This window comes from Neophocaena asiaeorientalis, unplaced genomic scaffold, assembly GCF_003031525.2.
Source record: "Neophocaena asiaeorientalis asiaeorientalis breed wild unplaced genomic scaffold, Neophocaena_asiaeorientalis_V1.1 scaffold150, whole genome shotgun sequence".
Taxonomy (NCBI): domain Eukaryota; kingdom Metazoa; phylum Chordata; class Mammalia; order Artiodactyla; family Phocoenidae; genus Neophocaena; species Neophocaena asiaeorientalis.
The window spans coordinates 8,117,531-8,144,147 of record NW_020176571.1 but is presented as its reverse complement, the minus strand read 5'-3'; the positions used below and the strand labels follow the sequence as shown (position 1 = coordinate 8,144,147).

General features: G+C 39.5%; 1 long non-coding RNA gene across 1 annotated transcript in view; it reads right to left on the bottom strand.

Moving 5' to 3' along the window:
* Nucleotides 1-7,830: 7,830 nt before the first annotated feature.
* The window catches only part of LOC112391931 (uncharacterized), a 62,191-nt gene continuing 43,404 nt past the window's right edge, over nucleotides 7,831-26,617 (bottom strand). Inside the window, exons 2-3 of the long non-coding RNA XR_003001588.1 lie at nucleotides 9,083-9,149; nucleotides 7,831-7,901 (exon numbers count right to left, since the gene is read on the bottom strand). This is a non-coding gene — a long non-coding RNA (uncharacterized LOC112391931). The remainder of the gene's footprint in view (nucleotides 7,902-9,082; nucleotides 9,150-26,617) is intronic.

The following is a 26,617-nucleotide window of genomic DNA, read 5'->3' as shown; positions in this document are numbered from 1 at the left end:
GGGTATGCTCAATCTACCATCTTAAACCAGAATCTCCTGAATTTGATCTTTGATATGATGTGTATGTCTAGGTAGAGATTTATAGTAGGCCATCAGCTGTATGTATGAACTTGGAATTCAGGAGACAAAGCTAAATTACAGGTAAAGATCAGGAGTTACCAGTATAGAAATGATGGGTGGGGATGAGATTGCCTAGGGAAAGCATGCAGCATGGGAAGAGAACAGGAATTAGCTTGACACTGGGAACCATCACTATTTAAGATAATTGTTTTTAGGATACAATATTCCTCTAGAGTTAGGGAGAGTAATGATAACTTAGAACTTCACCCTATGGATAGAAAGGACTCAAATGGGCTCCTTGAGTTCAGGAAAGTTGCATTTAAAATACAACAAAGGTGTAAAAGCAATAGCAAAATGACTGGGTATAACAAAGTTGAACAGGGTGAGGATAGGAGTTCCTAAGATGGGAGAGATAATCAAGGGTGCCATTGTTTCCAGATGACGCTATCTAAATTTTTTGGTTCTGGGCCCATTCTTATGAGTCAGCTGAATGATGGCTCCCATGATCTGCTCTAGTATTTTTTTCTTCAGCTGAGAACATGGCTTTGATTCAAGTATCATTGTTCAGTGTGGTTTGTCCCTGGACCACCAGGGAAGTCCCCAGAAGTTTTTTTAAGAGTAAAACTTAAAGGAAGTATAGTTGACAAACAAGTTGCTCGTTAAAAAAAAAATTCAACTGGACTTCCCTGGTGGCATAGTGGTTAAGAACCTGCCTGCCAATGCAGGGGACATGGGTTCAAGCCCTGGTCTGGGAAGATCCCACATGCCGTGGAGCAACTAAGCCCGTGCGCCATAACTACTGAGCCTGCGCTCTAGAGCCTGCAAGCCACAACTACTGAACCCGTGTGCCACAACAACTGAAGCCCATGTGCCTAGAGCCCGTGCTCCGCAACAATAGAAGCCACGGCAATGAGAAGCCCGCGCACCACAATGAAGAGTAGCTCCCGTTTGTTGCAACTAGAGAAAGCCCGTGCACAGCAACAAAGACCCAACATAGCCAAAAATAAATACAAAAACAAAACAAAACAACAAAAATAGCTTATAAAAACTACAACTAATCAACGAATGATTGTTTATTGCCTTCCTCATAAATCTCAGGGTTTTTTTTTTAAACCCCATGATTTTTTTAAAGTCTCTGAGACAGGAAAAAAATTTTTTAACATCTTTATTGGAGTATAATTGCTTTACAATGGTGTGTTAGTTTCTGCTTTATAATAAAGTGAATCAGGTATACACATACATATACCCCCATCTCTCCTCCCTCTTGGAGACAGGGAAAATTTAATTAAGTAGGGAATAAGGATGTAGGTTGGCCCAAGGGTGAGTAGAGAATTAATCTAGTATGGGGCTTTATTCTTATTATTGCTAAAACTAATTAAATTTGTAATTAACATGACAGTAGTAGTGATGGGATAAGAAGAAAGGAATAGGACCACTTCAAATGACGACTTTTTTCTAGTTTAGGGGAATTTTTAAATTTTATTTATTGAAAAAGAAATAATTGATTACTTGATCCACTCAATCAACAGATACACGCAGAATGTGCCAGGCACGGTGCTAGGTTCTGGAAACACAGAAATGAACTCAATGTTCTCTTCCTTGTAGGGAGCTCTTCACGGATGGCTAAATGAAATCCCACCGAGGAAGGTACAGTGGCAGCATACGCCAGAGGAAGGCTTTGCCTTACAGCCTTGTTTTACTGCAGTTATCTGGTGCTGCCACCTGCTGGGCATTTTCTTTTTCACAGGGTTTAACCCTAGGCGAGGATGGAGAAACCAGAAATCCCTTGGCGGAGAAAGCCATTTCCTTTTTTGCACTCCGGACCACGCCCTTTTTCTTGAGGAGTAAACGTCCCTCTTCCTCTCCACCAGCCCCATGGTAGCACGAACCCCAGCTCCTCCAGAATCAACAGCTCCTCTCTTGCAGGCGTGCTGAGTCACCTCACCTGCCCGTAAGCCCAGGGTAATTGCCTCATTTCTCTCCCTCCAACACTTGCTACTGAGCTTCTGTTTGGAGGCTCTGGCCTTCTTTGGTCTTCTTCCAGCTCTTGTGAGAGAGTTTCTTGCCAGGACACTAGTAGTGTGTGCCTGAGTTGCTTAACATGGGCAGGAAGAGGCCAAAGGCCTTTGCAGCAAACCCTTCCACCCAATTTTGAAGTTACTCTCACTTCTGTGTAGGGGGACCGTGTCGTGGGTAGGGATAGTTTACTTACTTCCTCAACGAGTCGTCTGGTTCAGGTCCTCTGGGCTGCTTCAGACTGCTGAGCAGAAGTCAGGGTGCAAGGATGAAGCGTTAAAGAGGTCATTGGCTTTGCATCATCAGTCCTTGAAGGGAGTTGAACACTTTCAGGGATGGTTTCATCACGAAAAAGGAGCCCAGTACGGGGGCAAGATGGGAATAAAGACACAGACCTACTAGAGAATGGACTTGAGGATATGGGGAGGGGGAAGGGTAAGCTGTGACAAAGTGAGAGAGTGACATGGACATATATACACTACCAAACGTAAAATAGCTAGTGGGAAGCAGCCGCATAGCACAGGGAGATCAGCTCCGTGCTTTGTGACCACCTAGAGGGGTGGGATAGGGAGGGTGGGAGGGAGACGCAAGAGGGAGGGGATACGGGGATATATGTATAACTGATCCACTTTGTTATAAAGCAGAGACTAACACAGCATTGTAAAGCAATTATACTCCAATAAAGATGTTAAAAAATAAAAAAAAAAATTTTTAACTAAAAAAAAATTTTGAACAAGGGAAAAAAAAAAAAAAAAGGAGCCAAGTAGATCTAAAAAAAAATTTTGAACAAGGGAAAAAAAAAAAAAAAGGAGCCCAGTAGTAATACTGAGTCCACCACTGATTGCAAGGCCTCCTGTCTCATTTGGTCCTGCTTCAAGTCAAGGGCTTCCCACGTATTGCTAATATTTCACCCAGAAAATATTTACCTACTTGGTTATTAGACTACTCGGTTAGGCACAGAATCATGGAGACCCCTTCTTCCATTACTTGTCATCACATCGAAAATTATTCTGGGTTTAGTAGGTAAAAATGACTGTTGGAATATAAAATATGCTTTTCTGAGAAATGCACTGCTTACTTTATGTCTTTAATCCTAAATTAAATCATGAAGTGAAAAATGTTTTTCTATCTGGTGGACCCCCAGCCCCCCAAAGCTCCAATTTAGGAACCTGAGTTTATTCTTCATGACTCTGAAACTGAAGAACATTTCCTGAGCTCAGTGACCTGCACCACGAGAAAGACGGCCAGAGGCAGACACAGTGCTGAACAAATTAATCACCAAATCTCTTTTCTGATACTCTGCTTCCTGGTTCTTTTTCTTCCTCCTTTTAGCTTGACAGACCATTCTGTCACTTCTCCCAATTCTGATCCTTTCTCAGGCTATAATTCATGTTCTCCTTTCCTTTCCCTCCTTTGCTAAAATTACTGGCAGTTATGGACTGCCTTCAACACAGCCTGGAACCCTCCTAGTTGAATTGTTGTTGGATGCAGCCCAGCCAACCCTGACCCTTACTTCATCCCATTTCTGAGGATGGAGGGATTTTCATGAAAAATGTTTGTGTGGTGCTCAGCATGGATTCCAGGTGTCCCTGCTGGTGCTCATTCAATAGATTAGTGCTTCTCACGACCAAGTTACGATGTCCAAGGTGTCCCACAAGTGAGGGGGATGAGGGAGCCTGGAGGGGGGTGGCAATAAGAAGGTAGGAAAACATCGCTAATTAATAGAGAAATGCAAATCAAAACTACAATGAGGTATCACCTCATACCGGTCAGAATGGCCATCATCAAAAAATCTACAAACAATAAATGCTGGAGAGGGTGTGGAGAAAAGGGAACCCTCTTGCACTGTTGGTGGGAATGTGAATTGATACAGCCACTATGGGGAACAGTATAGAGGTTCCTTAGAAAACTAAAAATAGAACTACCATACCACCCAGCAATCCCACTACTGGGCATATATCTGGATAAAACCATAATTCGAAAAGATACATGCACTCCGATGTTCATTGCAGGACTATTTACAATAGCCGGGATGTGGAAGGAACCGAAATGTCCATCAACAGAGGAACGGATAAAGAAGACGTGGCACATATATACAATGGAATATTACTCAGCCATAAGAAAGAACAAAATAATGATATTTGCAGCAACATGGACGGACCTAGAGACTGTCATACTGAGTGAAGTAAGTTAGACAGAGAAAGACAAATATCATATGATATTGGTTATACGTGGAATCTAAAAAAAGGGTACAAATGAACTTATCTACAAAACAGAAGTAGAGTTACAGATGTAGAAAACAATCTTATCGTTACCAGGGGATGGTGGGGGAGGGATAAACTGGGAGACTGGGACTGACATATACACACTACAATATATAAAACAGATAGCTAATAGGGACCTACTGTATAGCACAGGGAACTCTACTCAGTACTCTGTAATGACCTATATGGGAAAAGAATCTAAATAAGAGTGGATATATGTATAACTGATTCATTTTTCTGTACACCTGAAACTAACACAACATTGTAAATCAACTATACTCCAATAAAAAAAAAAAAAAAGAAGTTTGGTCAGAGGCAAGGAGGGCTGGGGATGGAAGATGGGTACCATGGGAACCGGGAAGAGCATGGGGCCCAGATAGAGTGGAGGAGGAGAGAATCTCACAGGTGAGGGGGAGTTAGCAGGCAAAGCGAGAATCCACTCCCCCCAAAAAACAGTCCTTAAAAATTAGGACTCAGAAGCGGTCAAGATCAAACCTTAATTTTCAGTATATTCCACAATGTGAATGATTTATTATCAGACACCCTCCCGACCCCCGTCATTTCACTTAGTTTATTGCAGAGTTAAGAGAAGACAGGAAGACTTCTCTCCGGCTCCAGGCAAGAGAGAAGTGAAAATCTAATCTTTCAAAATCATATTCATTTTTTAATAGAAGTTTTTAAGAGGATCATTTGAAACATTGCTAAACTGAGGGATTTTTTTCCCCTCCTCATATCTGTCCTTTTCACATTTTAATTTTATTGCTTGAAATATATTACAAAATTAGAACATGCTTTTTGTCTCAAGTCAAACAATACTGAAGTATATAAAAGATGAGTGCTCTTTCCTCCCTCCAATACCACCCATTAAAGAGCTAATGGTGGGCTTCCCTGGTGGCGCAGTGGTTGAGAGTCCGCCTGCCGATGCAGGGGACACGGGTTCGTGCCCCGGTGTGGGAAGATCCCACATGCCGCGGAGCGGCTGGGCCCATGAGCCATGGCCGCTGAGCCTGCGCGTCTGGAGCCTGTGCTCTGCGACGGGAGGGGCCACAACAGTGAGAGACCCGCGTACCGCCAAAAAAAAAAAAGAGCTAATGGTAACAGTCTGATGTATTTTTACATTCTTATAATAACATATATAAGGACCTTTCTCTCTCTCTTTTTTTAACAAAAGATGAGATAATATATACACTCACACTGTAACTTTTTTCATTTAATAACATATGTCAACATATTAATATTTCAGCGTATATTTCAATATTTCAATATAATATTTCAGACAATGGATATACGGTTCTTTATTCACCCCATCCTCTACTGATAGATATACAAGCTATTTCCAGTGTTTTGGCACTATAAATGTTGTCAAAATAAAAATCTTTATACACATATCTTTGTATCCTGGCTCTTTTGCTTTTAAAGGGTAGATTCTTAAAACTGGGATTGTTGGGTAAAAGGGTCTGTGCATTTTTAGTTTTAGTGGCTACTGCCAGGTAACTTTCCCAAATAATTTGGGAATGCAAACCGTGCATTATCACAAGATGGCTTATATTAAAAATTTAATGATTTCTCTGTAATTGAACCCAGCTTAGCTTCTACTTTCACTTGTATCCTGATAACTTAATTTACTCTCAGTTTAAAACTCAGTTTCTTATGAGTAACTCAAATTACCCCTCCAACCCTACTGTTCTAGTTCTTTTGTTCCTGGCTGGCCTCTGAGTTTGGGAGATGCTTGTGAAATTGTGGCATCAGGGGTGGGCATGTGAGTTTGAACCATGGGTATCTCTGTCCATGCTGACATCTGTAACTCATTCTTCGGGCTTTGAGCATTGCTTTCTCTTCCTGCTGAGCTCTGCCATGGCCCCCTGTTATTACATCTAAATTCTGCGTCTTCGTCGTCCTAATCACAAAGACGCACCTGGTGCACACTGCTCGTCCCACGCCCTCTCAGGGAGCCTGGCGATTCCAGCTCCTGCACCTGCACCGTGCCCAGCGGGCATAGGAGACTCTGGGAGAACCCCTCGGGCCCTGATGCCGCAGCCCTGATCACTGTTCATCTTTCTGCTCAGGAAACCTCAGGCTGCTATCTGAGGTTTACAGTCACTTAGGTTGTCTGTGAAGCCAGGCAATGGTTCTATTTGCTCTGGAATGCCTCAAACCTACCTAAGCTTATTTTGTTTTTCTGCAAAGACTTGACCTTGGAGGAGGGCGTAGCAGCCCTAAGCCCCACAAATGAGCCCTCAGCACACCCTCTACAGTCCTCACTTTCTTGCCTGCTGGTCAAGCTCTTATATGCTCTAGGCTCTTCTGACATCACATACTCCTCTCTGTGGTTCTGGTGTAAATATTATGTTCTTGGTCCTCCAGGAATCGGCTCTGGATATTTAAAGCCAGACTTTGGGAATTAAAAAAACTATATTTCCCTCTCAATTACAGCTCTTGTAATTGAAAACATGGCTTTTAAGAACTTTTTGTCTGCTACAGACTTTACAAAATTATTTTCAAGAGCTTATCTGTTTAGGATTTAATTGTTCTCTCTGTATCGTCTCTGTATCTGCATCTTTGTAAATCCTAATACTCCTTGAATGGCGGGGAAAAAAGACAAGTAAAAGGAAGTTTTTAAAAACCCACATAGTGGGACTTCCCTGGTGGCGCAGCGGTTAAGAATCCACCTGCCGGTACAGGAGACACGGGTTCGAGCCCTGGTCCAGGAAGATCCCACATGCTACGGAGCAACTAAGCCCGCGTGCCACAACTACTGAAGCCTGCACGCCACAACTACTGCAGCCCAAGTGCCTAGAAACCCCAATAGCTGCAACTAGAGAAAGCCCACGCTCAGCAATGAAGACCCAACGCAGCCAAAAATAAATAAATACATTGATTAAAAAAAAAGAGCCACGTAGTTAAGTATCAAATATGATTCCACTACAAGATCAAATATATTCATTGCCCAGTTAATTATGTGAGGTGATGAGACAGCTTTAATTCATAAGAATTCCATTTCGGGGGAGGGATTTGATTGGAAGAAAATGCTTGAATTGCCCTGGGGTAGGGCCATGTTATAACACAAATCGTTGTCCAAGCTAGTACACATAAGACAAAGGGAGGAATTTGTACCAGTGAAGGAGCAGGGAGGTTAATGTGAAGAGGAGATTGAAGGAGACAGAAGCTAAGAACGATGGCGAGATGATGTACTCTGCAAAATGTGACATATTCTCTGACTCTGACCAAATCTCCAGGCTAATTCCACTAAGCTATAGGAAAAATATTTAGTCTAAGTGGATACCAGTGAGCAGATGAACTTGCACCCAGGTGGTGCAGGGCTAACAAAAGCAATACAAATAGATAGTGTCCAGTTACTGGCAAAAGTAAAGCCTGTTTACTTTTGCCAGCCAGAGTTACTGGCTCTTCCCCATTATTTAGTATCTTCCGTCACCCCCTCACCTTCTTTGCCTGTAGAGGTGCTATGTTTTCATACCTTTATGGAAGAGATCTGCCTTTCCTCTTTGTCATCAAATAAGCCTCAGAGAGCCACACACATCCACAAACCTGATTCCAGGAGCTCTTAAAAAAAAAAAAAACAACCTTCTTAATATACCTCCAGAGTCATTTTTTTCTCTTTCACTGCTAGCCTTAGCAAGCAAGGAGAGGTTGTACATGTGTTTGACCTAACTTACGTGTGATGCTTTCATACAGACACATGCACACGTGTGTATTTAATAAACGTAATATGACGCATAATACATGTCATGTCTCAAATGATATATGATCAATGCATCTCCAGATATTGTATATTATGTGTGTATGTATATGTGTGAGTTTTAAATATTATATGTATAAACATCTTTCAAGTAATTATATTTATGTTTATACTTATAAATATTATGTATAAATAGACACATGGACATTAATTGGCTCTCTCATTAAGGCCATCCTCAGCCTGGGGTCACATTCAAAAGAAATACAAATTTCACTCCGAAATGCCTTTCAAAAATAGTGCTTCTGGGACTTCCCTGGTGGTGCAGTGGTTAAGAATCCGCCTGCCAATACAGGGGACATGGGTTCGAGCCCTGGCCCTGAAAGATCCCACATGCCCTGGAGCAACTAAGCCTGTGCGCCACAACTACTGAGCGTGTGCTCTAGAGCCCGCGAGCCACAACTACTGAAGCCCACGCACCTACAGCCCCCACTTGCTGCAACTAGAGAAAGCCCGCGTGCAGCAACGAAGACCCAACGCAGACAAAAATAAATATTAAAAAAAAAATTTATATTAAAAAATAGTGTTTCTATTTAAATGTTTCTCAGAGACAAGAACCGGAGAAATGCATACACAACACATGTCAAAACTTTAAAAAATCCTCTTTAGGCACCGCCTGTTCCCCAAGTTTCATTCATCTTGTGAGCAGCTGGAATATCTTGGCCCCTTCCTTCCAGGAACTCTAGTCTCCTCCCTTTCCCCTGCAGACCTCCTTCTCCTTCTCATCTGCCTCCTTTTGCTTCCAGGATCTTCAGCACCACCCCCCAGCCCTGCACATAGCTCCTATTCTATGTAGATAGACTCACTCCTTCTCAAAGCTTCTTTAATTCTCTGTCTATACCCCTCCTCTCAAATTAGGTCAACAAGTTTCCCTAGCTAGCCAATCAGCCTCTTAGAAGCAGGAAAGGGAAAAATATTTAAAATTTTTATATTAAAAAACATACATAGATCTCTACAGCTAAGCTTGATCTTCTGCTGTATTACTTACCTTCTAGAGAGCTCTGATGAGTCAGTGCCCTTGCATGAGTGGCTGTCACATGATTTGAATACCACTTCTGTTGTAACAGAGAGAGAACAAACAATCTTTAATTTAAGAGCTTTGGAAAAAATTCTGATTAGGGAAGAGAACTGTCTTTATTAAGCATTTTGGTTGGGAAAAGTGAGCCCACAGATTTGCTGTACACCTGAAACTAACACAACATTGTAAATCAACTATACTCCAATAAACTTAAAATATTAAAAATAAAAAAAAGTAAGCCCACAAGGCATGGCCCCAATTAACTAGCAGTGGGACAAGGACTAGCAAATTTCATTGCAAAAGAAAGGCAGAATTCTGAGTTTTAGAAGGCAATCCAAGAAGTTGGGAACAGAGAGGAGAAAATCAAACTCAGCATCATGGCATTAGTCTGGGCATAATTACGTGCTAGGCCCTGTTCTAAATGTTTAACTTGGGACTTCTCTGGTGGCACAGTGGTTAAGAATCCGCCTGCCAACGCAGGGGACTCGGGTTCAAGCCCTGATCTGGGAAGATACCACATGCCACGGAGCAACTAAGCCCATGTGCCACAACTACTGAAGCCTGCACGCCACAGCTGCTGAAGCCTGCGTGCCTAGAGCCCGTGCTCTGCAACAAGAGAAGCCACCGCAATGAGAAGCCCGCGCACCACAATGAAGAGTAGCTCCCACTCGCCGCAGCTAGAGAAAGCCCGCACGCAGCAGTGAAGACCCAACGCAGCCAAAGATGAAATAAATTTATAAAAAAAATAAATAAATGTTTAACTTATATTAGCTGACTCATTCCTTACAACACTAAGAGTTACGTACTGGTTTTTTTTCTTATATATATGGTTCCCTGTGCTGTACAGTAGGACCTTGCTGTTTAGTCAAGAGTTAAGTACTATTATTATTATCTTCCCCATTTTTGAATGTAAAACCTGAGGCACAGGGAAGTTAAGCCAACTTAACCAGGTGTCAGCGAAAAGCCCCAACGTCACAGAGAATGGCAAAGAGTAGCAAGGCTGCAAAGGATAAGCCTAAGCCACAGCCCGGTGGACTCACCGTCACTTGACTGGTGGGAAAGTAGACAGTGAGACTGAAGGGGGCAAGCAAGATGGTCCACTACACACAGCACAGCAGGTACAAGGACACAGCCACTTGGGTTCCCCTCCCCTAAGTCCCGCAGGGGCGTCAGCTATGCACACCGTGGGCTGTGCAGCCTGTGAGGAACTGAGGGTCAGAGTCTCAGCACATTTTATAGCAAGCAGCAGACAGACCAGCCCCTCTCCCCGCGGAGTGAGTGATAAAGTAGCTACACCGTGGACACCTTGACCAACTTGACCTCTATGTGACTGGCTGCGGAACGGCTCAAGGTCAGGATGGTGAGATGCTGTGGCTTGGCGCACCCAGCAAGGACACGGCCAACCGCCTCTCCCGACACCAAGGTCAGAGCTGGTGAGTGATGGAACGAGAGTCTGAACCTGGACCGCCTGGCTCAGAGTCCACACCCGCCACTTCCTGTAGTCACACTGCACAGAGCCCCAGCACGGAGCTCATCGTCCTGGTTGTCATGCTGTGCCCTGCTGTGTGAGCTCCTCTTCTGCCTCACAGGACTTCGTGGGGCACTCACACACGGCTTTAGTCAGCGGTGTTTTGGAGGAGAGGGGTTTGGGGTGCTGTGTATCAGAGTGACAAATTGTCTCCAGGGGACAACACAAAGTCCAGAAGGTGAAATGCAGACTGGACAGTAAGAACTCAGAGGGAGCAGCAAACGGGTCCAACAAAGGCTTCCCGGCTGTCAGGAAGGCTGTGGGGCATCCCACACGCAGTGTGACCGGGCTGTGCCTCAATTCTTATTAAATCTGTTTTTTTAATTAATTGCTATTGGACTATAGTTGCTTTACAATGTTGTATTAGTTTCTACTGTACAGCAAAGTGAATCAGCTATACGTATACATATATCCCCTCTTTTTTGGATTTCCTTCCCATTTAGGTCACCACAGAGCACTGAGTAGGGCTCCCTGTGCTATACAGTAGGTTCTCACTCTGTTTTACGGAAGAAGGCACTAAAGTGCAGAGGTAACTTGCCCAACACCACGTAGAAATTGTCAAACCCAGAACTTTAACTCAGCCTTTCTATCTCTAAAATCCAGATTCTTTTCACTCAACTACACTGCCTGTTTCACTTGGGCAGCAAGGAAAGTATGTAGAAACATAAGTAAAGGGTGAAGTCAGTCCCACGAAAGCTAATCAGACACATCAGCCCCCCTACAGCGTGTGCCTGAACCATCTCCATCAGACCTGGAGGTTGGCAGTTTCATTGGACCCAGGGCCTGGCTCCTTTCCCTCACCCCTTTAGAAGACGTACCAACCCCTGGATAAAAGATTGATGTACCCTCCAGGGTTATCTAACCATGGATGTCAATGTAATACTGTTTCATCAAATCTAAGGTGAGACAGAAGACGGTTTGAAATTTTATCCACCTGAACATTTTACTTTTTAAGAACCCTATAAAAAATAATGGATAAACCATATTGCTCTTCATGGACACTCAAATAAGTGGACTCTTTGACTGATCATACATTTTCTGACCAGACTTAATGGTAAATATTTTCCTATATTATGCTCTCTGTGTCCTTATAAACCGTTGGTCAATTTTTTTTCTTTTCTTTTTTTTTTTTTTGTTTGCGGTACGCGGGCCTCTCACCTCTGCGGCCTCCCCCGTTGTGGAGCACAGGCTCCGGACGCGCAGGCTCAGCATCCATGGCTCACGGGCCCAGCCGCTCCACAGCATGTGGGATCTTCCCGGACCGGGGCACGAACCCATGTCCCCTGCATCGGCAGGCGGACTCTCAACCACTGTGCCACCAGGGAAGCCCGCGTTGGTCAATTTTAAGGTAGGTGGAGACACTGAGTCAATTTCTATCAAAATTAAGTATGGGATCCCTTTTTAAAAATTTTTAAATTTTTATTGGCCGTGGCATGCGGGATCTTAGTTCCCTGACCAGGGATCGAGCCCTCGCCCCCTGCAGTGGAAGCACGGAGTCTTAACTGCTGGACCACCAGGAAAGTCCATAGGATCCTTTTTTATATCAGGGATGATCTGTATTGTGGGTCACAACCTCTTTTGAGACATCCTTACAGGCTCTCTGTTTTTCTCATATGGCAGCTTCCATGCAGACAATGAACTATTACAATGCCCTTTAAATACCACCTTCTTATGCTTTGCAAGCACTCTACCCTCATATTCTTCTACAACACACTGGCAAAAACACAGCATTAAAAAAATAGAATAATTCCTCAACTGCACGGCTTATAAGGCACCTTTATATATATATTACAACAGTCAGGTTTCCTTTACAACAGTGGTTTTCACTTGGGGATAATTTTGTCCCCCACTCTCCAGGGACATTTGGCAATACTTGGAGACATTTTTGGTTGTCACAACTGGTGGTAGGGGGTGTAGTAGGGTGAATGCTACTGGCATCTGGTGGGTAGAGGCCAGTGATACTACAGTGAACAGGACAGTCCTCCACCACAAAGAATGACTCAGCCCTAAATGTCAGTAGTGCTGGTGTTGAGAAATTAGGCATCATAGTTTCCTCATAATGTTCCAGGAAAACTTGAAGCTGATAAAGAATGCATGGGAATCAACTGGTGGTCGGGGAGAAAGATAGATACACCCAACTATTATGGTAGCAGGAAAACCATCACTAAATATTTCAGTACTTTGCAGATTATAAGGTAATATAAATGAAGAGGAGTTAATCTTTATGGCTGGAGCAGATGTTAGTTGATCTAGTATTTGCACAGTGGAAGAAAAGTGAGGCCATAAAAGTTTGAGACAGGCATAGCCGACCAAAAGCAGAGCTGCTCCCAGAAGCTGTGACTCCAGACAAGGTAAATTTGCCAAGGGAGGAAGTCAGCCTGGGAAGAAGACCGGAGATGTATAGGTGGAAAGATGCTGGCGGAATTACTGGCCACAGTTCACATTTGGCTGAGGTAATAGAGAGCACAGTGTGTTTTTCAAAGTGCTCTGTGACCTTTTCCTTCAAGACAAAATGGTGGTGAAGGCTTAGAATTTTGTACATTAGAGCAATTTAAAACTACTTCAAATTCTAGCAAGTCTAAATATTAATACATTCTAAAATGAATCAAAACCAGAAATGTGCATGACCCTTTTTCAATGATTCTTTCTCTCATGATTTATAATTTCGTTTAGGTAGGTGACAGTAGAATGTAGGATTTCAATATAATCCATGAAAAGAGTAAGGAAGAACCGGGGCAGCACCACGTTTTCGTCGTACGTAAAGTGATTTTAACTGGATTCTCTACATTCCTCGGCATTCTGTATTCAGCTTTGTTGTTGATATTTAGTATCATTGTTTTCCTAGCTCTGCGGAGAACAAATTCCTACACTGTTCTTGGAAAGGACATCCTAGAGATTTCTGAAAGTCAGAGCATCTGACATTATGCTTGTGAAAGGTAGAGAAGTCCCTAAATTCAGGAACAAATTACATTATGCCAAGGAGAGAGTATGGTGTGAGAACTGGTGTCACTAGGTACCTCTGGGCATGTATAACTTTGATAAAAATAAAATTATAAAATAATTATGTCTTTTAGTTTTTAAAAATGGGCTATAACCAGATGGCAAAACGCTATTCAACCAATTTCCCACTAAAAAACTAAAAATGGGAGAAAATATAAAAACGTATACTAGTACTAATATTAAGAATGATATCCAATGACATCATTGTTTATGACCTTTTTAGCCCAATAAGTATTTTTGCTTGTATTTAGTCAAATATTTCAGTGTTTTTCTTTTTGAACTATTGTTGCCATAATTAGAAAATCCTTCCCCACCCCAGGGTTTTGTGGTTTTCTGTAAATATTCTCCATAGTTCCTCTAGTATTTATGGATGGATTGTTTATTCTTAAAATCTTAACCCGTCTGTATGATGTTGGCTATTGGTTTGAGATAGCAATTGTTGAATCAAATTAAGAAAACAGGCTTTAATTTTTGTTGAAAGAGTTTATCAGGAGACACTTAAAAAATAATCAAATAGGATACTTGACTCTTGATTTACTCATAATCAGGCAGATAAAAAAGTAATAATACCTATAAATGGAGTTTGGGGAAATTTGAATATAACAATTTTATGAAATTATTAATTTTTCTTATTGGTTTTCCCGGAGAAGTCCTTATTCTCAGGAAATATATGCTTAAGTATTTAAAGGCAAAGTGTCACAATGTCTGAGGTAATTTCAAATGATTCAGCAAATAAAAATGTATATATCTATATCTATCTTCATTTATCTTTACTTCATTTTTAGATTTATTATATGTAGATCATGTACAAATGTAGCAAAATATTACAATATATGAATTTAGGTAAAAGATATGTGGATATGCATTGTACTGTTCTTTAAAGTTCTCAAGATTTGAAAACCTTCAAGATAAAAACTCGGGAAAATTGCTTATCAGCAATATATGTTAAATGTTATCAAATGAATTTTCATCACCTATAACAATGATTACATAAAATTTCTCCTTTGATTTGTAGAAGTGATCGATTATATTTGAACATTTTCAAGTGCTGAATTATCCATACATTCCTAATGTTTGATAGCACCTGCTCATAAAACTGTTTGGTATTGGGTTTGTTTGGGTGTAGAATATTGATGACCATTCAGTTTTTAAATGCTACTGATTTATTTTGATCTTTCAGTTCATTCATAAGTTGATTTTAGTCATTGGTATTGTCCTTGATAATCATCTACTTTAATCATACTTTCAAAATATTAAATTTATGGAATTGATTTATAATGCTAAAATGTCCATATCTCGGTTGTACCTTTTTCTCATTCCTAATATTTTATATTGGTGTTTTCTCAATTTTATAATTCAGTTTGCCAGAAATTCATCTAAATTCTTAGTCTTAAAAGAACTAGCCACAGATTTCAAAGAGTCATACATTAGCTCTTTTATTCTTTCTTAATTTATTGACTGTTCCTTTGGTCTTTACTCTGCTTTTTGCCTTCTTTCCTTTTGTTCATTTATTTTTTTCTCTCTATTGGAGGATGTCGAGAATTAAGATTGTAAATTTTCAAATCTCCCACAAAACTGAAATGCATCCTTGCACCAATCACTTCCCAGCCTAAGAAAACGTGCCTTGAGGGCAAAGTAAAGCAAGTAACAAAGGCTGTGACGTCAGCTTCCCACACTAGTTCAGAACTGTGGTGAGCTAGTCTGAGTCTTGAGAAGAATATCCTTCACCTAAACTAGGTTGACTTGAATAGCTCTCACAACAAAGGTGGCAGATAGGTTTCCCTTTATTCTCCAACTCTTATCAATTGGTAGTGGCTTCTTGAAGTTCTACACCATCGAAGATTCTAAGACTGAAGGAGAATTCAGCGGGACAGTGTGTCATGCTATGTTAACAATGTCATGGGCTTGAGAATGGATTATGGTAGCGATATTTGACATTTCCTAACCTAAAACCAAAGCAAGTCAAGAGGACTTTCCTATCTAATTCTATCCCAAAGATTGAACCCAAAATCTTACTACTTTGGTGAGATGAAAGGTCATACTTATTATTTAAAATAAAAGCAGAGATTTGCAAGAAACAGAGCAAGAATAGGGCAATGTCCTAATGCCTATTTTGTACAATTCTTCTGGGACATCCTTGGTCATTTTCCATTTTATGGGACATATAAAGACCCCACCAAATGCAAATCAAAACCACAATGAGATATCACCTCATGTGGAAACAGTATGGAGATTCCTCAAAAAGTTAAAAATAGAACTACCATGTGATCCAGCAATTCCACTTCTGTGTTTATATTCAAAGAAAATGAAAACAAAATCTCAGAGATATCTGCATTCCCATGTTCATTTCATCATTATTCACAATAGCCAAGATATGGAAACAACCTAAGTGTCCATTGACTGATGTATGGATAAAGAAGTTGTGGTAAATATATATATCTGTCTATCTCATAGAGTATTACTCAGCCATAAGAAAGAGAAACAATTCCATTTACAACAGTGTCAAGTAGAGTAACATACTTAGGAATCAACTTAACAAAAGTAGTACAAGATTTGTACACTGAAAACCACAAGACATGAATGAAAGAAATTTAAAAAGACTTCAGTAAATGAAAAAAATTATTAGGCTCATGGATTGGAAGACTTAATATTGGTAAGATGGCAGATTGGTAATATGTCCAAGCTGCTCTTAAAATTCATATGGAAATTCGAGGGACCCAGAATAACGAAAACCTTCTTGAAAGAGGAACAAATTCAGAGGATTCACACATATCAGTTTCCAAAAAAAAAAAATAAAGAGCAACAGTAATCAAGACAGTATGTTACTGGCTCAAGGATATACACATACCAGAATTGAGAGTCTAGAAATAAACTCTTACATGTTTTGGTCAATTGATTTTTGACAAAGGGGTCCAAATCATCCAATAGGAAAAGAATATTTTTTTTCAACAGTGTTGGGATATCTACCTGCAAAAGAATGAAGTTGGACTCTCCTCACACCATATATCAAAATTAACTCAAAATGGATCATAAGCACAAGTTTAAGAACTAAAACTATAAAACCCCCAGGAGAAAACATAGTGGTAAATATTTGTGACCTTCGTCATGCAAAGCCTTCTTAGATATGACACCAAAAGCACCAGTGACAACAATAACAAAAAAATTGAACTTATTTAAAAATAAAAACTTTTCTGGACATACTGATGGCCAACAAGCACATGAAAAGATGTTCAACATCACTAATTATTAGAGAAATGCAAATCAAAACTACAGTGAGGTACCATCTCACACCAGTCAGAATGGCCATCATTAAAAAGTCTACAAATAATAAATGCTGGAGAGGGTGTGGAGAAAAGGGAACCCTCCTACATTGTTGGTGTGAATGTAAATTGGTGCAGCCACTATGGAGAACAGTATGGAGGTTCCTTAAAAAAACTAAAAATACAGTTGCCATATGATCCTGCAATCCTACTCCTGGGCATATATCTGAAGAAAATCACAATTTGAAAAGATACATGCACCCCAATGTTCATAGCAGCACTATTTACAATAGCCAAGACATGGAAACAACCTAAATGTCCATCAACAGATGAATGGATAAAGAAGATGTGGTATGTATATACAATGGAATAGTACTCAGCCATTAAAAAAGAATGAAATAGTGCCATTTGCAGCAGCATGGATGGACCTAGCGATTATCATACTAAGTGAAGTAAGTCAGAAAGAGAAAGACAAATACCATATGATATCACTTATATGTGGAATCTAAAATATGACAGAAATTAACTTATCTATGAAACAGAAACAGACTCACAAACATAGAGAACAGACTCGTGGTTGCCAAGAGGGAGTGGGCTGGGGGAGGGATGGATTGGGAGTTTTGGATCAGTAGATGTAAACTATTATGTATAGAATGGATATTGGGACTTCCCTGGTGGCGCAGTGGTTAAGACTGTGTGGGGGCCCAGGTTCAATCCCTGGTCCGGGAACTAGATCCCACATGCATGCTGCAGCTAAGAGTTTGCGTGCCCCAAATAAGGAGCCCATGTGCCACAACTAAGACACGATGCAACCAAATAAATAAATATATACATACAAATAAAAAGAATGGCTAAACAACAAGATCCTACTGTATAGTACAGGGAACTATATTCAATATCCTGTGATAAACCATAATGGAAAAGAATATGAAAAAGAGTGCATATGTATAACTAAATCATTTCTCTGTATAGTAGAAAATAACACAACATTGTAAATCAATTATACTTCAATAAAATAAATTTCAAAAACCGTTTTCTATTTCAGAGGACACTATCAAGAAAGTGAAAAAAAACCCCACATTATGGGGAAAAATATTTGCAAACATGATAAGAGACTTGTATCCAGAATATATGAAAACCTCAAAACTCAATAATAAAATGGCAAAAAACCCCAGTAAAAATGGGCAAAGAATTTGAATAGACATTTCTCCAAAGATGTATACGTCACCAATAAGTACATGAAAAGAGCTCGACATGATTAGTCATTAAGGAAATGAAAATCAAAAACACAATGAGATATCACTTCATACCCCCAGGATAGCTGTATAATCAAAAAAATGGCTAATAACAAGCGCTAGGGAGGATGTAGAGAAGTTGGAACCCTCATACATTTGCTGGTTGGAATGAAAAATGGTGCAGTTGCTTTGGAAAACTGTTTGGCTGTTCCTTGAAAAATTAAATACACAGTTACCATATGACCCAGCAATTCCAATCCTGGATATGTACCCAAGAGAACTGAAAATACATGTTCATACAAAACCTTGAGCACAAATGCTCATAGCAGCATTACACATGATGTTTTCAAGCCAAAGGCTGGAAAATAACCCAAATGTCCATCAACTGATAAATGGATAAACAAAATGTGATCTATACCTGCCGTGAATTTCTTCTTTCACTCAAAAGATATTCTACAGAACTTTTAAACTTAAAGTTTAAAATTAGTTTCTCTTGCTTTATGCTGAGAGATCATGTTATGATCTGTTCAATGTATAATTTCTTCAACTTATCTTCTGGCAAAATACTAAATGATTATAAATACTTCAGGCACACTAAAAAAGAAGGCATATTGTTTTGGAGCATACATCATTTTGTAAGTGTTGATTAAATCAAACATGCTAATTATACTACTCAGCTCTCTTCATATTCATGTATTGCTTATTTTACCTGTCAGACAGTGACATATGTTAAATGTCCCAGTACATTTGTGTTTCTGTAATTTTCCTCATGTTTCTATTGTGTTTTGTTCTATATATGACTATATAGTGTTTACGAGTAAAATCACATGACTCATATCATGTGATTTTACTCATAAACACTACTTTATCATATGATAAAGGTGCACATTTATCACTAAACTAGTGGTTTTGAACCTACTTACTGTTTTTTGCTGTAGGTTATATTTTGCCCAGGATTAACCCTTGTTTTCTTTTTATTTCTTGGTAGTTCTTTGCCTATCTTTTTGCTTTCAAGTTTTTTAGCCCTTTTGGTTTGAGTACGTTTTATAAACAGCATGATTGCGTGTATATGGGTGTGTGTGCATGGGTGCACGTGTGTTTAACCAGTTTGAGAACAACTGTCTTTTAATAGGGAAGTTTAAGAAGTTGAACCCATTTTCATTACTATTAATATACATGTTGAGATACTATGCTAAATATGTTTTATTTTTATTCTTCATTGTTTTCTGTTTTACTATGTTTGTTTTGTTTATACCTTCTTCAATAACTTTCAAAATTGTTAACTTCATTTCTCAATTTTTTGACTAAATCACAGAAAAATGGTACATTTAATCATAAACATAAAACCATATGTACATTGAAAAACATCATGAACAAACTAAAGGACAAACAACTAACTGGGAAAATATTTGCAGCAAACATGATCTATATCTGCAATATGAAGAAGTCATAAAAAATGAGTATAATAGTCAAAATTGTATTTAGCTACGAGAAACAGAAAAACCTACCAAAATAGCTTAACAAGTAAAAGAACTGTTTTATTCAGGTAAAAAAGATGTCCCATGGGAATCGGTGCAAGGCTGATACATTGGCTCCAAACATCACCAATGTCCAAGGCATAAGCCTTTGGCTCAGACATTCTTAGCATGTAGCTTTTATATTTTTGTTTTCAAAATGACTACTGTATCTCCCAGTAGTTCGAGAAGGAAGAAGGCGGAATTTGGAGAATGCGCTAGAAGACTTATTTCTCACATCAACAAGGGAGAGCGAAGTCAAAATTTAGCTTTTGCCCCATCCATAGTAGAGTCAAGTAAGGGAGGATGCAAATGAAGTTTGGATCTGCCAAAATAGAGTGTCTGCCATACAGACATAGAGTAGAAACAGAAAATGCATACATGAAAAGATATAAAAATCATATAAAAGTAATAAACGTCATAGTAATTAAAGCAATTTATGAAAAGTCGTTTGGCAGTATTCAAAAAGTTCTTTACCCTTTGACCTGTCAGTTTCTATTCTAGGGCTCAACCCTTAGGAAATAACTTTAAACACAAAAATTTATCTTCTAGGCTGTTTATCACAGAGTTGTTTGTTTTTTTTATTGGATACAACCTAAATATTTGTCTATGCCAGTTAGCTTCTTCCAGGTTGCAAGGAGCAGATAACATCTTTAGGTTGTCTCAGCTGATGGTTTGTATGGTAAGAACATAAAAAAACAGAGAAAGAACAAAATAATCTCATAAGCCACAGAGCTGAGGAACAAGGCCTCAGTGAGCACTGAAAAGCTGTTCTGATAAGAAGCAGCTCTTTCAATCCTGTTATCTTGTCTGTGGCTCTGCAACGCCCGGACATTATGATGATTCATCTCCTCTCTGCTTCCACTTCTCTTTCCACTGCCGTCTAACTCAGAGTTTCTAGACCCACTGTTAGTTCGCTACAACCCTGTCTGCCTCACTGGTCTCCGCTCACTCTTACTGTTTGGTCTCCTGATAGGTTTCTGGTCACTAGGCACTCTGATTCAGGGCTAAATGCAGCCAGCATAATAAAGAGATTGAAATTAAACATGGACCACACCAAATTGCTTACAAAAGTGTTTGTTCGGTAAGTATTCATGTTCTTGAAAGTACTGCTCAGATTCTAGGCTACTGTCTTAAGGTCTTTAATAATTTTATTTCAAGTTTTTGAAGAAGCAAGTGTCAACCAAAAACCAAACTCTGCATAACGAACAAACCAAAGCAGATGAGTTTATTGTAAGGTTTTCGACCTGCAAGCCGAGAAACTCAAGGCTACGGGAGCAGTTCTGAGTTGCTCACAGACTAAGGGATTTTTATGGGATAAATATGGAAGTTATTTGGCTTTTTCAGCTTGTTGGTTACCTAGTGGTCTCCTTCTTTATTTGGGTCAGGGTAGCTGAGTCAGGGGAACAGAAAAGACCAGAGATGGCATGCACAGATATGGCATTTGGGAACTGGCTGGTGTCCTCTGCTGATTTCTGAGAAGAGCTGTACATTCCTGTAAGCTTAGGTTAAATTTCCCTTATGTGGCTGCATTGACCATCTACATTTTACCCTGTCCATTTTAGTTTGGTTCTACACACAGCATGCTAATTATAGAGCGCTTGGACATACAAAAAAATATAACAATAAATAACCCACAACCCCACAATCCAAAGAAAACTATTTTTGATAATGTGGTGGTTTTCTTAGGGTCCTTTTACCTGCAATAATTTTTTTCCTTTTCTCCTATAATCTGAGGGGGAACAATTCTGTTTTTTGAGTAATCAAAGATCAGAGTATTTATGGCCAAACAAAAAAAAATGGACAAATTAAATTACACATTTTCTATAATGTGCAGCATGTGAAACCAAATATGGCCAAAAATGGGAGGCCAAATGCTGTTAGCGTCTTTCCATTTAAAGTACAACCTCGTGCATTCAGTGCCATCCATTTGTTTTCACAGAGGCTGATGTGAACCTCACCTCTGCATTGCATATGAAAACAAGGTTTGCCAGGCGAATTCATAATGTAAATAAGATGACTTGGGACATGTCTGACCTGTGTAAGGCCTCTTAAGGATTCGTAAACACTTTAACAGCACTCTCAAGTGTTTATATACTCACTACTAGTGCTCAATGATTCCTATCTGCTCATTAAAGTTCATCAAGTAGAGCAACGAATAGTGAATGAGGAAAAGAGGTTTATATTCCGAGACATGCTTCTTAATCCAAAACCAAAACATGCTACCTATTTTCTTCACTTTCCTTAATGGCCAAAATAGTGTCTACAGTTACTAAGTAAATATTTGTTTAGTGAAAAGAAACCACTGGATCTTGGAAGCCGCACAAGATGGAGAACGTAACTGGAGGTTTAACTCTTTTGCTGGCTCCTTTAAAACGCATTCTCTGACTTCCAACAAAGACTAACATTCCTTGACTGTATTTCTCATCACACATCACAGCCTATTATTTTGGTTTCTCTATAAGTCTTCCTTAGTAGATGCTAAGCTTTATTATTAGTGTGTTTTCAATTTCGAGCGTAATATTTAGCCCCTTATATTTTCTCAGTGAATGGTGGTTGGTTGAATGAATGCACAACACACAGTTTAGTGGAGGCAGTAAAATTTTTAGATTTCTAAATTTTGAGACCACTGTCTTTCATTCTCAAATTTTTTAGGGCCTGCTGATCTGCTTTGGTGAGGTGATGATTTGACTAATGATTATCTAAATTCACTATATTGGGTGAAGCAAGGCATGAAAAGTGTCTTATCAGGAAGCTAAAATAGTTTGCAAGAAAAACCATAGAGGTGAATCTGTTTGTGTGCGGGTAGGCTATACAGTTTAGATCATATGACAATTGTCATACAATCCAACAAATCCTTGTAGGATTGCAAAAAAGCAGCAAACACAAGGTGAGACCTTAGGACTCCAGCTAAGTTCTAAGACTGTGTTCCCCAATGTCTTAAGAAGATCACACCCTTGGAGACACTACTGAAATTTAAATAAAATACAGTATCAACGTTATTGGGTAGAAAAAATTCATTTGGCCACAATTAAGCTATCTATCTTAAAAGATTCTGTAGGACAGACTTATTTTTAATTAGAAAACTTTTCAGTCTCTTTCATTCTTTCCAAGTGATAAAGTCTTTATTAAGAATATAAATTTTTAGAGACTTCCCTGGTGGTTAATACTCCGAGCTCCCAATTCAGGGGGCCTGGGTTTGATCCCTGGTCAGGGAACTAGATCCCACAGGCCGCAACTAAGAGTTCACATGCTGCAACTAAAAAAAAGAGTATAAATTTTAAACAGTATTTTAACCTCAAGATCTAATATCTGATAAATGTTTTTCAAAATTCTTTTCCTAAATTCTCAGTACATTTAAACTTCTATTTGTCACTTTTCACATTTAGCAGTCAGTAAAGAGTGAATGTGTATGTTTCCCCACAGAAGAATGAACACTTGCGGGGCCAGGACCATTTTCTTACTCGTATGGCACCACCTTTATCTCTTAATACATTTCTCATAAAGGAGCATGGTAATTTTAACTGAACCAAAATTATCTCAATTCTTTGCAGGAAATCACTATGTCAGAGAAGAAATTGATCCTCTATCTGCTTCAGGTTCTAATACTTTCTGAGATTCTACAGATGCTCACTTCCTTACTTTTTAGATAAAGAGCAGATTATTTGAGATAATTTCATAGTGAGAAATGAATAAAATGAGGTGCTATGAGTGAGATACCCTGGATTCTAAGAACTCTTTTGACATTGACTCTTTGTGTGACCCTGGCTAAAGCACTTAACCCTTCTGGCCTTGTTTCCTTTTTTTTTTCTTTTTAAATTTATTTGTTTATTTTTGGCTGTGTTGGGTCTTCCTTGCTGCGCACGAGCGAGCTTTCTCTAGCTGTGGCGAGCAGGGGCGACTCTTCTTTGTGGTCCACGGGCTTCTCAGTGAAGTGGTTCTCTTGTCGCGGAGCACGGGCTCTAGGCGCACGGGCTTCAGTAGTTGCAGCGCACAGGCTCAACAGTTGTTGCTCACGGGCTTAGTTGCTCTGTGGCATGTGGGGTCTTCCCGGACCAGGGCTCAAACCCCTGTCCCCTGCATTGGCAGGCGGATTCTTAACCACTGCACCACCAAGGAAGCCCTGGCCTTGTTTCTTAATCTGTTAAAGTATTTGAATTAGTTGACATTTACCATTCCTTCTAGGTCATTCTATGTGAGCCGATCATTATCTACCTTCTTCAATTCATCTTTGCTCTTCTTACTTCTCTTATGGAAACATGTTATTCTTGCCTCCTCCCATACTCAAGTACTATTTTTCTTAAGAAATACCCCTGAGTTCTCTGGTTCTATTACCTGTGAAACTTTCTCAGAGAAATGTTAAGCAAATCACTCAAATTCTCTGGCCTGTAGTATCTTCATCTGTAAAAATACTGTATTCCTAGAGGATCTTCAGGTTTCTCACAGCTCTGACAATCTCAGCAAGTAACCTTCATTCCTACTTCCCCAAGAAGAGAGATGTTATCTGGCGATAAGACTTTAATTTCCGGTTTCTGAACTCATATATTTAGCTACATCAACTTAATCTCTGGAGTTAAACCTCTAGCTGGGTTCCACCAAAATAAAGACAAATAAAGCTGGAATGGAAAGGCATACAATTGTCATACAATCCAACAAATCCTTGTAGGACTGCAAAAAAGCAGCGAACACAAGGTGAGACCTTAGGACTCCAGCTAAGTTCTAAGACTGTGTTCCCCAATGTCTTAAGAAGATCACACCCTTGGAGACACTACTGAAATTTAAATAAAATACAGTAATTGAGGAATGACTGCGGATAATTTATGTCAGTAAGTACATATTAATGGTTGTGATTAAGCATTTTTGTCCTAAAAAACCCCAGCTGCTATTAGAACAGAACTGGCTATTCAGCACACAAATTAACAAAGAAATGATATGGTTGACTTGCTTTAAGTTCTTTTTTGTAAGCTACCACACTGGAGCTCTAAATTAAGTAGATTTAAATGTTGTCTCATTTAGTAAAGCCATTTGTAGCTCAAAACAATAACCACCCATCAAATTTTGTTTTAAATAGTTGAATTATTATTCCACTGATTTTTGTGTATAGACCTTGTATGATATTTTGATTTAGATTAATAAATCTGTCATTTAGATTAAATGATTAAACAAATTTAGAAAGGTTGCTAAGATCATTAAAACAACAGCTCTGCTTTTTCTCAAGTATTCAAAACCACAATCACTGAATCACAGAATTTCAGAGTTGAAGGGAACATGTAAGGACCATTTACTGCTATTTCCTTGTTACACAGAAAAGAGGACTCAACTCCAGATTGCTTTAGTGACTTACTCAAATGCACTGAACTACCCTTTCAGTCAAAGAAGTGAATCTGCTGAAGGAGAGCTGGGAAACCCTCTAGAATGATGCAAATTATCCCTGGGATGGTGGGTGAGAGGAACATAGCACATGGTGATTTGATGAGGATGTACATAACTCTCTCTAGGTAAAGAGACAGTGGAAAACACTCTCAAATGAGGCACTGGAAGAAGTGAAAAAGAGGGAGGAGCTCCAGAGTCTGGCCATAAAGATGGACTGGGCAAGGGGTCTCCAGCTGTACTGCAAAAGTCAAGAGCGTGGAGGGACAACTGGCAAATAGGCAGTGAACAATGAGTGGAGAGTACAGATGGAGAATCAATTACCACGTGGGGCCATGAATAAATGACACTGGTCAGTTTTAATTTAATTTTATTTTTTGGACTCGCAGTATTTGGAAACTCTTCTTCCGTTTGGGTGTTTCTAATCATATGAATCTTGGTCTCCAGAAGCTGAAAAATCTAATTACTTTTTTCCTAGTCTTGTGGCTGTCAGGATGTCGATGCATGGCCCTGCTCTATTTGTATTTTTTTTTTAAGTAAATCTCTTTGTAAACGATATGTTAGCAAAACCTTGGATTGAGATTATAATAGATGAGGGAGTTATCTTGTGCTTGCCAATGTGTTATAATTCCTCACCTACTGCCAAGTTCTCCTTAAGTCATCTAAGGATTGAGTGGGTCACAGGCTTTCCACACTCCACGGAGGGATTTTCTGAAGTAACACTTCCAGTCTCTCTCTGATCCCTCCCTGGCTCCTCCCCCAGGGGCTGAGTGTGTGGGCTCAGCCCCTTTCCCTCTTTTTTGGGGATGTGCTGTTCGAAGAGTGTGTGTTCTTACTAGCTCTTGGCCATGCAGTGAGCCTGTGGCCCAGTCTCTGTCTTTGGGTCTGGCTTGCTATTTTAGAAAGTTAATTTATTTCATTCGATTCAGAGGACCATTAGCAAGCCCACCTGGCTCATATTTAAGGCAACTTCTCTAAATAACTTTATCAGTATTAAATGTGATATTTTGATGTCTATATGCCTTACTCTTATATCTTAATTAGTTTTGAATTCAGACAGGTGTTGTGTACGACCCCACTAAAACATCAACACATTGTACCATCTCCAACCTTTTAAAGTTAGAGCCCAGCATTGTTTACAAGGGCCAAGATATGGAAACAACCATGGGTAGATGAATGGATAAAGCAGATGTGGTATGTATATATAGAATATATATATATATGGAATATTACTCAGCCATAAAAAATGAAATCTTGCCATTTGTGACAACATGGATAGATCTAGAGGGTATTAGATTAAGTGAAATAAGTCGGACAGAGAAAGAAAAATATTGTATGATTTCACTTATATGTGGAATCTAAAAAACAACAAAACAAACGAATAAGACAAAAGGGAAACACTCAGAGATACAGAGAACAAGCTGGTGGTCGCCAGAGGGGAGGAAGGGGGGAGACGGGTGAAATAGGTGAAGGGGAAAAAAGTTAAAAAATAAATAAGTCACAGAGAGGTAATATACAGGATAAGGAATAAGGTCAATAATATTGTAATAACTTTGTATGGTGACCAGTGGTTACTAGACTTATTGTGGTGATCATTT